Below are 13,016 nucleotides of genomic sequence, written 5' to 3'. Positions count from 1 at the left end.
TGTGGCCTGTTTATAGTGCTTAGGCTGATTGCAAAGTGAACTAATTATCTAAAACAGTTTTCACATGTGAAAGTGTGCCAGACAGTTGGCAAATTAGTGTTAATGATAGCCATACATGTGTATACTTTTGCTAGGAGTGTGTTGGAAATTTGGTAATTGGGTGTTGTGCAGTGAATTGTGCCTACAGTTTTGCAAAGTGTGTGTTACAAAATTGCAAACTGAGTGCAAAGCAGTTTTTGTGCTTTTAGTTTTGCAAACTCAGTGAGTGGTTTTGCTATAAGTCTGAATAGTTTTAGAAATTGTGCTACAGGAATCACAGTTAGGGTTTAAGCATTCAGAAAAAACTGTAATAAACTCACAGATGTTCTAAAACTTCCAACCTAAAGAAAGAAAATAGCCACCAGCAACCAAAGTTCTTCCAGCTCTTCAGGTTTCGGTCTCTGATCTTTCCAACATACTGTGGCTACTGTGCAGGAATCTCGCAGCCTGCGCGGTGGCAGCCAAACTGTGAAATATTAAATATTACATAAAGGGGTAGAACTTCAGCACCATGGACAGCGCTGTTTTTGGTGGGGAATGTACACAAATTCAGCTGTGTGCACTTTGATAACACACACACTCTCACACACACACAGAGCTGAGACACCTGATGCATCTACAGCTGAAGGAGTGTGGCGGTGGAGTGGAGGCGGGGTCGAGTGTCTGGCTTCAGAGGACTGCCTGAGGTGGAGAGAGCGAGGAAGCGAGAGAGAGAGAGGAAACAGGGATCCTTGGAGGCGGGGTCACACACCGCCATGCTGGGCTGAGAAGGATGTTAGAAACTCTACTTTACTCAAACATCTACATTCATTTGTATCCCATCAATGTCTTTCTCAATCCGGTCGTTCAGTCTGACGTCACTAGCCGTGTCTGGGTCTAAACTCCGCTGCAGGTCCATATATCAAACGATCACTATGGCATTACTGAGAGTTGAAAAACTGTCTAAAGTCTTTCATCTTTAATAAAATGATCAGCGTTCTGCTCTACCAGGTGTAACAATTGAGTTTAACATCCAGGCATCCATGAAAACGGAATTTATGACATTTAACGGAGTTAGAAGTTAGCAGGGAGTTAGCTCGCTAGCTTCTATCTAACTACAATATAGCATGTCCTGACTGCGGGGTTTTGGAAACAAATTAAAACGTACAGCTCTGCTATCACTTCCAGCATAAATGAAGACAGAAAACTAAACAGCAGTGATGTTTGTAGGGTTACTGAAGTTGGGCTAGCTGGTATATAATGATGTGCTACGTGACCGCTAGCGACACAGCTATGTTAGCATAACATAAACAAGCTAACTTTGTTTTCCACTCGATAAAAGTTAACGTGAGTGTTCTCGGTGGTCAGGAACAAATGTAATCGCATGGCAGGATGCTGTAAAAGGACCAAACTTCAGCCAGGAGAACAACTGAGATAATCCATCCACAATACGAGGTTAGTCATTCATATACTGCTGCATGGGCTGGGCTGCAGTTACATCCTAAGGTTTTAAAAACTGAGCTTAAATAAATGATTAGCGGTAATAAAAGCCGAGGGAGGTCAACAGTGATCACTGACTGTTTTAGGAGCTTTTTGAGATCAAATAGAAGAAAATACAAAACATTAAACATGTTAACAACACAAAAGCCATATTAAACGCAGACTACTTTAGGCCCGGAAGTAGGATTCGTCGCGTCATCACTTAACAATCGGATAGTCGTTAGCAGCAAGGACATGAGGGAAAGGGGAGAGAGGTCAGAGGTCAATGTCTGAGAGAGAGACTCGCTAATACAAGCTGCAGCTGGTGGGACGTGAATGTGTTACAAAACTAAAACAAAGTGAAACCATAAACATCAGCACCAAGCATTCAGCCTGAGCTTCATCATCTGTTCATGAACACCATCAGAAGCATTTCTAAGTATGTTCATAGAAAACAAACTAACTCAGGTGTGAAAAGTCAACGAATCACTGATTTCTGTACAGATCTGTGCATTCACCCTGTTTGTGAATGAGGCCCAGTGTAAAGGATCAAACTGCTGCGATGGTCCAGTCAGAGTCCAGATCTCCACCTGACTGCAACGCTGTGGTGGCACCTTCAGAGAATGTGGATGCAAACCTAGATGAGCTGAAGCAATGCCACGAAGACGAGTGGGCCAAAACTCCTCTGCAGTGGCGACAGAGACCGATGAAGAAAACTATCACTGCAACTTGTTGCTGCTGAAGAAGTTTCTACAAGCTGCTGAATAATGAGGTGGACCCTAACAGCCTGGATGTACCCACAGTGACTTCACCTTTGCTGTTTAAACCAGGTGAGACAAGCATGCACCACATTTAGCAATTTGTGTTTTACAAGGCAGTCCTCAATCATCCCCGGCTTTATTTTCCACCTCTGACAGGACCTTCATTTCCAAAACAAACTCCTCAGGCAGGGTTTACTTAGCTCAGAAGAGTCGCCCCCTGTTGGACATCCAAAATAATGTACTTTTAGGTACTTCAGTAGTGGAAACAGACTCCACCCTGGCCCAACAAAGAAAGAGGCAGCAGATGCTGCCTCAGTGCATCATTCAGTAATTGTGCTTTATAAAATAATTATTTACAAAGGTAAAATCCCACAAAGCTGGAGCTCGTGCACACAACTCCCTCTCAAACTGAGGAACACGATGGCACACATGAGCAGAACACATTAGGTGAAGCTGCAGCTTTGCTGTTTGGGAAGTTTTATAATAAAATGTAAAATTAACGCATTAACGAGCTAACCGTGCTAATGCATTGACGCTGTGATCAGCTCTGTAATGGAGATTTGTTGCATTAATGCAGTTATTATAGTGCTAACGTCATTTTAATGAGATTATATAAATAATTAAATATTTTCATAGTTTGGATTGAAATTGTTGCTGAATTAAGTTTTAATTCAAGTGTAACTTAACGTGGTGACTCTGGGGTAACGGCATCTCTTACAAGCAGAAATAATATTTCTGTGAATGAGGCAAACAAAAGCAGCTCTGAGGCTGCAGGTTTAATCATCTCTCCATCAGACACTCACTCAGCCTTGTGCTGAAAATCAGCAAGAAGAATGCTTTTCCTCCTACAAGCTCTCAGCACGATGATACACTCACTCTGCTGAGCGAGATCGATTGTCTCGCTGTATATTTACGCCGAGCTGGATCAATAAGGCAGATTTAACGGGGCTTGTTTTTATGCTGCAAACATATGAGTAGTGTGTATTGAAGCATGTCATGAGAATGCATACACACACACACACACAGTCAATGCCTTGTATTCATACTGCCAACATGCACACGTGAGATATGACTGCAGGTTTTTGTTCATTGACTTGAGTTGTGCACAAACACTGAGCTTTGGCCCGGTTTGGCCATGTTTCCTTCTCATATGTGTGTTCTTCTTCTGTTCCCATTATCCTGCAGATTTTAAAGCGGCTCTCACTCTGAAGTGCTGGAAAGTCACATGTTGATTATTCTCTCATTTCACCGCTACGTGTTTACCACTGACCTGAGCAGAGAGAGTTCGTCTGCATGGTGGTTTAGCCCTTTGGGACAGCATCAGTAATGGTAATGGAAGCGCGTGATCCAATCAGAGAGGCATTAAAGAAGCGCCAACATGCTGAAAATCCAATTCTGCTCTAATGTCGTGATAACAGGAGAGGAGAGGACGCTCATCAGCACATCATTTTGTCTCCAGAGAGCGTCTGAGCCCTCGCACAAATGAATCCCAACTAAACTCTTACAATACACACAGCTCAGCAGCAGATGTGTTAGATTAACCATTAGCCCGTCTTATTGTAGGTATTTATGGCATCTAATTGAATGAAACTAAATGGTAATTTAAGAGGTGTTGGTATCTGTTCCCCGGAGCCTTGTTTCGGTGTATCTGTGATTAATGAAAATGCAGGTCTGCTGCAGATTCAGCTGTGCTGGTGCACGACAGCTGATCACTAAAACGTGGAAGCTGTTCTGATCTGAATGAGCTCCAGAGAAAGTGCGTAGCAGTAACGGAGCAAAGCTGAGTCACCGAGCCCAACAGCTCCGTGGACTCACAGACGGAGAGGACGCAAATCCAAAAAGCAAAAGGCGCCATTAACATAATCTGTGCCTGGACGTCTTCCTCCTCTTACCCCAACCAGTCGCCGCAGATTCAAGCTGCATTCATGTTAAAAAGGAGTCTTGTCTGATTGTTGGGGTTGCTCTGTATTATTGTCATGTCAATTTAAAACACCTTGAGGCAGCTGTTGCTGTGATTTGGTGTTATAGAAATAACATTTAAAGTGGTTCAGTTTGTTCATGTTCTCTGTTTCCTGTTCTACTGTTTGTCTTTTGTCTCTGAGCATTATGTTCTACTTCCTGTGTGTTATTAGTCAGACTTTGTTCAGCTGTGTTCGCACCTGTTTCTATCATCATTAAACAAAAAACATCATTAAACCCTCAGTTTCTCACAGTTCCTGCTCTTGTCATTGTCTGATATTCAGTTCAGTCAGCTTATGTTCTGTCCGTCCAGTCCTCAGTCTGCCTGCAAGTCCTGCATTTGGGTCCTCTCTTCTGTCTGTCCACACACCTGCTGACAGTTCCTGTGTGTCCAGGAGTGAACATAACGGTGATCGTATGCCCAGGGAGCCTAATTCATGAGCAAACTTAACTAACGACACAGGAAGAAATGTAGAGCAGAAACCCCCAAACAGAAGAAATATCGTTCACAGCACCGCTTATCTTCAGACAGACGTGAATATTCACTTTATCTCTCATATCAGATGGTCCACAGTGCAGAGTGTGGACAAAACCCGGATTCAGCAAGTTGTGTATAAGTTTTTGTCTGCTCCTTGAGTGTCACATGGATGTTGTCTTTGTGCTGCTCTGATTTGCTCTGGAGGAATTTAAGCCCGACCCCAGAATGGTTAGATAGACGATCATGTATATATTGGGTTGGTTCGTGACCAGTTCTGGACATCTATACAACATCTGAAAATTGTGACAATTTGTTCTCAATTTGGATGTTCAATCATGACCCAGCTTGGACGTCAATATGGTGTTCAACATTTGAACTTTGCACTGGCTAATTTTTTTGGACGTCATGTGAAAAAGCTGGACGACAGAGGCTATAGAAGTGTCTATAATGAGTCAAAGTTTGACAGTGAAAAGACATCCACAACTGTACGTGGAGGTCATACGGACGTCAACATGAGACGTTCAGCAGACGTTGAGAAAACAACGTCGCCTGCCGTTACAAAGCAATTACTACACCAAAACTCTATGTCTAAAAATGCCTTAAAAAGACGTCACTTTGCACTGGGTTCAGTTTATCTGGAGAACATGAAAAAGTCATTGTTCCAATTCAAGCAGGTCACAAACACGAGCGTAGCCACAGTCCTGTGTAATTATTAAAACCTATATTGGGCATGCCATTTAAGCTGCTTTGCATCCCAGCTCTTCTTTTTCATGCCTGTCTTACTGTGTCACATTTGTTTTGTGCAGCCTGGCTGCTGCGCTCTCACCTGTTTTCTGCATATTCAAGTAGAAGATCAGGACGACCCTGAACAGAAACATGGGTCCAAATAAAAACGACTGCAGACAGAAACAAAAGGGTCCTTCAGAGCTCATTCATAACTGCGACAGTTACAGTGTGGTTATTACAGATGATGGTGAAAGGTGGTTGTTCATAGAACATAGCTGTTCATGTTTATATATATATATATATATATATATATATATATATATATATATATATATATATATATATATATATATATATATTAACACACACAGCACAGAACAATAGATAAACACAAACATCCAAACACTGCCTGAAGGCTGAGATTCACCAACTGCCTGCGCATTGATTGTCATTTAATTAAACATGCATTATCTTGTGCAGTATTACATAGACAGACACACACACACACACACACACACACACTGCTGAAGGGTTAAGCAGCTTCGGGGAAAGGTCACATTTAATTACATCCTGTGTATCCATCTCTGCGGCCTGAAACAATTACGAGTTAATGGAGAAAGTCACAGAGAGCAGCTCCTGAATGACTGTTGAATAATAATGTGTCACAGCTTTTGTTTTTTTATAACTCACCTGTTTAAATTGTATTAAAGCTTTATTAAATTAAAGTTCCCAGTTTTAGGGGGCGTGGCATCTTTGACTAACAGGTGGATAGCAACACAGGTAGCTGTAGCTGAAACTGCCTCCTAGGCTTCACATGAACTGGACCTCTGGACCGTGTTTGTGCTCTTGGAGCCTTTTGGAGCATTTAAATTGCATCATGTGACCAACAATACGGCTGCTGTGAGGTTGCTGTAGTAACAGTCTCATCTCTTTCTCACACACGCAGCTGCTAGCTTTCCAAATGAAAGTTGCTGTCTTGTGTTTGCACAAATGGGACAGATTAAATGCCAGAAATCAGTTTTGTTTCTTGTGTGTAAAGCTTTTGAGTGGAGATGGATCTTACATATATTTTTATTGCATTAAAGGACAAGAGCGTGATGGTGAAGTTCAAACTGCATCCAGGACATCTGTTGTATGAGTTGCATGTATTACACTGAAAACTTTCTTTGCAACTATCTGCACAGACAGCACGCTAATGCTAAGCTAGCCAAGAACCCAGAGTGATGATAAAGGTGAGTGCATGCAGACTCCAGCCCACCTGCCTCAACTTCAACAGCCAACAAAGGCAGTGATGATCAGTCAGGCCACACCCACCGTTTCTACCTGTTCATGTTTATGTTTCTCCAGTAAAATCACCATGACAACCGCTCGTCTCTGGGCTGGGTTACATCTTTGCTTTGTGCTGTCAGTGCTCATTATTTTTGTCATTATATATTGATCTTATTAATTTATACTGTTAAGTCATAATTATGAGACAATTCATTTCATATAAAGTAGTGTAACTATTTTTTTTCTGAAATTAAGTAATTAAGTAGAATACTGCATTAAGTGACGAGTAATGTGTAATACATTACGTTTTCACCCCAACACTGATGATTACAATGTAACAGGTTTTGTCTGCTACACACACTTCAGCCTCCTCGCAGATTAAAACTGAGAAACCTTTAATTGGACATAGAGGTATTTTGTGTGTATGCAGAAGTATGTTGTGCAACTGTTTGACAGCTTTGTATTTTACACCGTGTATTAGGCTACGTTCACACTGCAGGTGAAACCGCATCTTTTTTGACTGTGCGACCCGTATGCGATCATGGTATGACAGTTTGAACAGCACAAATCTGATATTTTCAAAACCGACCTGGGTCAGACAGACGGCAATTATCAGCGCCGGAGAAGACAAACGAGAAAGCGTGGCGGCAGAAGCTGAGGTTTTCTCTCACATCCCAAACCCACCACTCCTGGCTCCGACTCTGTCCATATATACCTCTGCACGGAGGGAGCAGCCACTGCTCCAAACACGGGCATTGTTAAAGCACGGGCTCTCTTTCTTCACGAGAAACGGGCTAACACATATACAGGCGCCTTCAAAGTAAAAGCTGTTCATCAATGCTTCAACAATACATTTCAAAAGGTACAACTTTTACTTTGAAGGCAAAGGGTTTTTTTTTTAGACCTCACGCGTGTTTTAACCAGAAGGTTGCCGGTTCGATCCCCTGGTCTCTCTGTCCTGGTCGTTGTGTCCTTGGGCAAGACACTTCACCTGCCGCCTACTGGTGTTGGCCAGAGGGGCCGATGGCGCGATATGGCAGCCTTGCTTCTGTCAGTCTGCCCCAGGGCAGCTGTGGCTACACCTGTAGCTGCCTCCACCAGTGTGTGAATGTGAGAGTGAATGAATAGTGGCATTGTAAAGCGCTTTGAGGGTCTCGAAAAGCGCCATATAAATGTAATCCATTATTATTATTATTTTTTCTCAGTGTCCGTCTTTCTCTAATTAATTTGTTAAAATTCTTTCGGTTACGACTGCAGAAATTGATAGACTGCTGGAACAACAGTTACTAGCTCTGTAGCTGCCATTTTTACTTCCGTAAAAGACCGCGTTATGTGTGACGTCTTCTTTTGCGCATGTGGCCGCTTTGAGCGTCCACACTAGAGCGCGTTTCCTGTCACATTTTATTTGTAGTGTGAACGAGCAGACAAAAGAATCGGATTTGATTGAAAAATCTGAATTGAGCATTAAGACCTGCAGAGTGAACGTAGCGTTAGTGGATGGAAGCACATTTTTAAAGCACATTTTGCTTGTAAGGTTTGTTGATGTGTGCGCTTTTTTGTGTTTCCCACACATTTGTGAAGGAAAGGAAATGTGAGCTTTCTCCTTCAGCTTTAAATCAGGTTAACTTTGTAGTAGTTTGACATATGTCAATGAGTGTGCTCACAGAGGCAGGTAAACATGTGTGTGTGTGTGTGTGTGTGTGTGTGTGTGTGTGTGTGTGTGTGTGTGTGTGTGTGTGTGTTAGATACATCCAGCCCAATTTATGGCTCGTCTCTGATAGCAAAGTCATTTCACCAGAGCCGAGCCTCCTTTCATTCTTCCCACTAATCACTTGCAATTGGCCAATTAAGCCCAATCACTTTCACAGACCGACACCCTTAATGTAATGAGCCCATCATACCGACCCACCCCCTCTCAATCACAGCCTCACACTGGGATTTTCCAATGTGCCTAATTACATCCACATTCCAAGCATGGCATCTCGCTGCATCAGAGCTTCTGCTCGTCTGCGAGAGAATAACAGAAATATTTTGGTATTCAGGCGTTGTGCTCGGTTGAAGCGCCCGAGGCAAGGTTGGGCTAAATTTGAAGTTTTTAAACTTTAGAGTTTCCAGGTTTGTCTCTGGGATCCAGCGTATAAAATTAATTGTGATGCAGCGCACAGCATGACCCCTGAGAGGTTTTCTTCATATCCTGCTTCATCGATAAGCCTCACGACGTGTCCTTGACCCTTGGGAATGATGTACTTCTGATCTCAGAGCTGATTTTTTCTTTTGCTAAAGCCGTGACTGTACAGATTTAAAGGAGCATTTACAAACAGCAAGTCTGTCTGAATTTACCATTTTAACAGAGCTCATCAAGACCTCAGTGGGTTATCTGTAGCAGACTGCAGTATTACACAGATAACTGACTGAGATCTTATACTCATCAGAGTTATGAGACTGTCCTCAGTCAGAATCAGGGAGGTAATCTCTCTCTGGAGCAGCGAAGGAGTCTCAGCAAAACCCTCATGTTCATTTGGTTTAGACGCTGGACTACAAAAGTCTGAACGCAAACCAGCTCAGATGGCATTCCCTCCCGACTCTGAACATATAAAGTTTCTGCCTCGTCAGATTTGAGGACTTCAGCGGGACAGAAGACTGACAAACAGATCCACTCCACCCCTGACTAAGGAGGCTCTCGTTTCATTAAAATACAGATTAAAAAACATCAGAGAGGTGATGCTCCGTGGCTGAGGTCAGTGAAAGCACTGCTGCTGGGAGCCAACCTTATCTGAGTGCATATGCATGTGCACGGAAACAAAGTTTGTCTGGAAGAGGACCAGCATGCAGGACTCACAGGCTTAAGTAAAAGAAAAAGCAATTTTGGTGGGTGGGGTGGGCAAAAAAGTTGTCTTTGTCAAACCACACCGAGCAGAAAATGAACCCCTGGACTTGGATTTAAATGGACTAAACCAAGAAACCTGAAGACTGGACTGAGAGTGTAAAAATACGAAAACTGAGGCCAGGAGTCTAAATAATGAAACGGATCCCAGAGCCCAGACACAAACCTGTAGCGTTCCTGTCCACGATCTCTGCTGTTTCCGTCAGCACGTGCTGGACATGTCTGCAGTTTTTTTGTGTGTGCGCTGAAAGAGGCTGAATAAAATCTGAATCGACGGGTCATTTCAGGCCTTTGAAGGATAATTTCAGTTTATAAGCCATCCATTAATGTTGTGTCTCTGCGGGTCATGCTAACTTTGCATGCTCCGCCTCTCTTTAATGGATCCCTAATGCAGTTAGCCAAATGTCCGTTCCACACGGGTCATTTCTGTATTATTCCAGGCGCTCCGAAAATAAACATTTAAAATGATTCATCAGGTTTCTGGAAAGCTGGATGGAGCCTGTGCTTTTTGCCCAGATATACACGACTGCTCATTTACCAAATCTCTGCAGGAAGAGGTGGAGCATGCAAAGCTAACAAAACCAGAGAGACACAAAAGACACAGCAGGCTGGAGCAAGCTCAGATCAGACCGCCGCCTCTGCAGTACAGGGCTGGATAAGCAGGAGAGGATGGGTGGATGGGTGGATGTTTGACTGTGTGTATATTGTGTCTTTGTGTGTTGCGTGGTGAATGTGTCTGGGCTGTCAGAGCCGTTACCTCTGCTGTCCGCCAGCACTTTAACCCTGTGATGCAAACTGATGAGTGTTTGAATCAAAGAGCTGCTGCACTATTACCAATGTCCTCCTAATATGTCACTTTTCTTTTGTTCTGAGAAGTTTCAGTAGATTCTGAAAATGTTGGCATTTATTCAGCCCTCCATCCACAAAGAAAGTTTCACATTTTTAACTCAGAAAACAGGGGCGGCACGGTGGTTAGCACTGTTGCAGCACAGCAAGAAGGTCCTGAGATCAATTCCACCATCAGGCCGGGGTCTTTCTGTGTGGAGTCTGCATGTTCTCCCCGTGTTTGTGTGGGTTCCCTCGGGGTACTCCAGCTTCCTCCCACTGTCCAGACACATGCAGCTTGTTGGGATAAGTTAATTGATTAATCTAAATTGCCCATAGGTGTGAATGTGAGTGTGAATGGTTGTCTGTCTCTGTGTGTTGGCCCTGTGACAGACTGACGACCTGTCCAGGGTGTACCCTGCCTCTTGCCCCACGACCCTTTTCAGGGGATGGATGGATGGATGCTGGAACACTCTTTGGTTTTTGGTTGTAGAAAAACTTCCACGGCGTCTTGGTCCAATAATAAAAGAGAATAAATCTTGTAGTAATTCATGGAAAAAGTGTGTTTTTCCCCCCACTGTAAATAAATGTAGTTCTGGAGGAGCTTCTCTTATTAACGCTTCATCCTGTTGTTGTGCTTTTTTTAAAATTTTTATTTCATTCATTTGCTTTGTCATCATAGTCAGTGCTGGTCTGCAGGTGTCTCTCATTAGATTCTCTTCTTAACGACCATCTTCTTTATAGTTCCTCATCAGTGCAGAGCTCTTCATCAGGCTGGACTTTTCCCAGTACCAGTGAGTAACAGTGGCAGGTTTCATGCTGGTACCAAAGCCCATTGTGGGCCATGTGCATCTGCCCACAGTGGCCCTGCAAAGGCCCGTGTTCTGGTAGGTTACAGGAATCTGCCAGTGTAGCAGGCCAAACATGATTTTAGGTTTTGTGGTTTTTGACTTTGAAGGCATCGAGTTGTTTATACACGCTTTTCTGTCCGGTGCATCTCACTCATGACATTTACAATGATTCGGTCATGCTTCCCCCAAATCACCTTGAACTCCCTTTCATGACTGCACAGACTGATTGTGATTCACCTGCAGAGAGGATACAGAACCACCCGGGCATAAACGCTCGCACACACAAAAATACACACAGCGAACCGTCCGTGTGTGAACGTGTGAATGCACACCGACACTGGAGGCAGAGCTCCGGTGTGTCAGCTCACCTACACCGACCCTGGCTCGTTCCGCTGCCGGAGGAAGATTTCTGTAGAGAAAGTGAGACGCAGAGAAGAGGACTGCCTTTCTTCCGCTTGTGGCCCTCGTGCTGTGGAGCTGGATGGAAAGCTTTGGCTCAAATGTGCCCATGGCTGTTTTCACCATCTCTCTGTCTGCTTTCCTCTCAGCCTCAGACTCCCGAATGAGTTGGAGAGGAGCTGCACATCGAGAGGAAGGCCAGTGAGCATCACTGTGACCACCTCCAGCTCCCGGAGGTTGCTGTGCATCCTCAGGTCTTATCCTCTTCATGTACTGAGGAAAATTTAGACCCAAAATACAGACTTAAAGAAGTGCAAAGTCACTCAAAAACATTTCAGATTTTTTCCAACTACAGGCATGCAGGGCTGGTGTTTTATCCAGCTCTGTTTGGGCTTAACGTGGATTTTCTGCATCACTTTAAGCCAGGACACACTTGGAGGAGGTTAATTTGGGTGTCTGCAGAGTCACAAACCAACAGGAGCCTGTCAGGGATTAAAGGAACAGCTTTGTTGTTCCCCTCAGCAGACAGAAGGACCTCTGGTGACTTTATTTAAACTGCCCACAGTGAGTCAGTATGTCTGGACTGTGGTGTGTGTCCATTTGTAAATAGCACTGAAGCAGAATTGTCCAACTGCCTATTTGTGTTTTGTACGTTTCGTCTTGTTTATTAAAGTAAGGAGCCGTGGTTTGGCTTAGTTTCATGTGGGGCTTAGAATAGCTTGTTTTGTTTGTCAGAAATTAACGTCACGTTTAACGGTAGTTTGGCTGTGACTCACTGCTGCCTCTGCTGGACGTCGCAGAAACTGCAGCTTTTGGCTGTGAATTTTGATGCTACTTATGGTAGCAACTGATGTTGAGATGCCCAGACAGGAGTGAAATGAATGTATCAGCATTGTGTTTTTGTCACCTGCAGAGGAAGTCTGCATTTAACCCAGACTGCACAGTCTTGAGCTCAGTGGAGTCGAGTTTTAAAATGCAGTAAGCTTCCTTATCTGTGTCACCAGGCCACGCAGATTTGTTAAACTCAGCACAAAACGACGTCTTTATTTCCATCCAATCCAAACTTTAGAGGGTAAATAACAGCTTTAGAGGCACTGAGGCCGCTTTTCAACCTGTAACTCCACCAAATCTGATGCAACAGAAATGAAGCTGCACAATGAGGCATTCATTTCTGTCACACCAGAAGCACGAGCCCTCTTCACTGAGTGTTTCACACTCTAACTTTTGAAAAGTGCTGCCGGTGGCGTTTTTCTAACACACTGACTCCTGGTACAGAGACGGGGTTCAAATCCAACTCAGAGAGCAGCATTTTTCTCCAGAAACACACTCAGCACTCTGACTGTGTGGAGTTTTATGTGAGATTTTCC

Source organism: Simochromis diagramma, unplaced genomic scaffold (assembly GCF_900408965.1).
Source record: "Simochromis diagramma unplaced genomic scaffold, fSimDia1.1 OVJJ01000296.1, whole genome shotgun sequence".
Lineage (NCBI taxonomy): Eukaryota > Metazoa > Chordata > Actinopteri > Cichliformes > Cichlidae > Simochromis > Simochromis diagramma.
The sequence above is the reverse complement of the archived record's forward strand: the minus strand, read 5'-3'. Positions refer to the sequence as shown.